The 2500-nt window shown below is 77.1% G+C and overlaps 1 non-coding gene across 1 annotated transcript; it reads right to left on the bottom strand.

Annotated features, from left to right (window-relative positions):
• Window positions 1-281: 281 nt before the first annotated feature.
• LOC148218803 (5.8S ribosomal RNA) lies at window positions 282-434 on the bottom strand. Its single transcript, XR_015800173.1, has one exon. It is a non-coding gene; the product is annotated as a 5.8S ribosomal RNA (ribosomal RNA).
• Window positions 435-2500: the final 2066 nt, after the last annotated feature.

The following is a 2500-nucleotide window of genomic DNA, read 5'->3' as shown; positions in this document are numbered from 1 at the left end:
TCTCGCACGGCCCACGGCGGCGTCTTCGACGCCGACTCTCGCTCTCCCCGGCCACCGCCACCGCACCGCGGCACGGCCCCGGCAAGGACGAGCTCCGCCCCAGCGGCTCGTTCCGGGAGCGGGGAGCTACGGAGCGCTCCCCGAGTCTGCATTTAGGGGGACGAAGGCCCTGCGCGGCGACGACGACGACGACGTCGACGTCGACCGCGGGCAACGGGCCTGCGAGGCAACCCCAGCCGCGCCGCCGGGGTGGCCCCCCCGGACGGCGATTGATCGTCAAGCGACGCTCAGACAGGCGTAGCCCCGGGAGGAACCCGGGGCCGCAAGTGCGTTCGAAGTGTCGATGATCAATGTGTCCTGCAATTCACATTAATTCTCGCAGCTAGCTGCGTTCTTCATCGACGCACGAGCCGAGTGATCCACCGCTAAGAGTTGTCTGGCTTTCGGGACCGCTCGCGTGAAGCGGCCCCTTTTCTGTTTCTGCAGGGACGCGCGCGCCCCCGCGCGCCCCGCTTCGACCGTACGAGCACACACAAACGGAGGAGGAGGAGGAGAAAGCGCGGGGCAAAAAAGAGAAACCCCGCGCAACGCTCCGAAGGTCGGCCAAAGAAAGGCGGAGGGGCCCGCGCCCCCGACCGCCTCCCCCCGCGAGGGGAGACGCCGCCTCGCGTGCCGTCCTTCGGAGGCGGCCCAGGCGCCCGGGCTCGGCCCGACCTCCGCGCGGAGGGGCTTGTGCGGCAACGCGCCGGACCGCGGGGGGCACGGTGGCCCGCCCGGCCTCTCGATCACGGGACGACTACGCGTTCGCGGGCCGGGGGCGCGACCGCCGGCCCCCGCCGCTCCCGGCTCACTCCCTGGCTTCTCCTTTTCACCGCTCCGCCGACTCGCGGAACGCCGCCGCGCCAAAACGCGGGGGCCGGCTCTCCCGCCAGCGGCCCCTGAACGTCGCCCGAAACGCCACGCGGCGGCGGGACCGTTCCGCCGGCGCAACCCCTGGCGCGGGACCGCTTGCCCGCCGGAAGGCGAACGCCCGGCGGGCCGCGCTCCGCCACCGGCGCCGGAGGCGGGACGCCGCCGAGACCCGAGCCGGCATCGCGGAGCGCCCGAGGTCTGCCGCTCGGCAAAACCCCTCCGCCACCCGCGGCCGCACTCCCGGGACCGCCGCCGCTTCGCACCGCCGAGCTGCCCTTCCGCGAGCACGCGCCCAGCGGGCAGGCGTACGGCGGCTGAGCCGGGGGGCACCGCCCGCTCCCCTCGTTTCCACTCGGGGACCGGACGGGGAAGCGCCCCCGCGGCCGCCCCGCACGCCTCCCCTTTTTTTTGGCCCACACGCGGCCGGGAAGGGCGACGGGGAAGCGGACGGGCGGGGCCCGGGCCGGGACGGCCGCCGGTGAAGGCGGGCGCCTCGCGGCCGACCGTCCCCCCCCCCCGGGGGGGGCGGGGACACTCGCCGAGCGGCGACGCCGCCGCTCGGCACGGGGTCGCCCGCGCCCGCCGGACCTCCGGCGATGGAGGAGCCGGCCGAGCGCTGCGCCCCAACGGGCGGGGACAGCGCTCCGAGTCAGGGGTGGCCGGCGGCCGGCGCCGCCGCGGTGCGGTTCGAGGCGACAAGGCCGTCGAGGCGAGAGGCGCGCGGTCGCGCCTGACGCGGCGCCGCCCGCGAGCCCGCGGCGGCGGCTAAGGAGAAAGAGCGAGAGAGCGCGGCGGGCCCCGGCGGCCGCAACCCCGCAGCTGAGGTAGGTAAGGCAGAGAGCGCGCGCCCTCTGCCGGCGTCGCCCCGCATCGCAGAGGCCAGCGGGGTCGGCCCCCCGCGGCCGATCGCGCGCCGCGGCCTCTCCGCCGAGACCGGGCCGCAGAGAGGGGGGGGGCAGGGCGCCCCTTCCCCGGCCCGGCACGGGTGGCCCCCGCGCGCGGGCAAGCGCGGCGGGACGCCGACGACGGCGAGCGCGGCCGGTCGCGACGGACACGCCACCGCAGGGGATCGGCGGGAGTAGCTCCCCACCCCTCGATGGCGCCCCGCGCCGCCACCGCCCGACACCCGCTGCCGCCGCCGCCACCGCCGCCGCCGCCGCGGCGGGGCCGTGCCGGGCCGCCCGAGTCTTTAAACCTCCGCCCGGCTCGGCGGCCCTTTCGGCCCCCAACAGGCGTTTGACGACGCCGAGGGAAACCGGCAGGAGACCGCCGAGGCGCGAAGCGCTAGGTACCTGGCCCTGGGGTGAGGGAAACGACCTGCATGGCCCCGCCGGGGTGCCTCCCCCGCTGCCACCCTCGGGGGAGCGTCCACCGGCGGGGGCGCGCCCGACGTCCGCTGCCATCACCGCGGCAATCCTTCTCGGGGCCCGGGGTTTCCCTCAGTAGCCCGGCGCTGCGCCCGAGAGGACCACCGCGGCTCGGGCCGCCCCGCCGGCGCGGGGAACACGGCCCAGCCACCGAGAAACCTCGCACACCCCCGGCCGAGAGAGGCCACGGCGACGACGGTGCGGACCGTCGCCGCCGCGCC

The sequence above is a fragment of the Sturnus vulgaris genome, unplaced genomic scaffold (genome assembly GCF_052056855.1).
Source record: "Sturnus vulgaris isolate bStuVul1 unplaced genomic scaffold, bStuVul1.hap1 Scaffold_159, whole genome shotgun sequence".
Taxonomy (NCBI): Eukaryota; Metazoa; Chordata; class Aves; order Passeriformes; family Sturnidae; genus Sturnus; species Sturnus vulgaris.
Note: the sequence above shows the minus strand (reverse complement) of the source record. Positions and strands in the feature narration are given on the sequence as shown.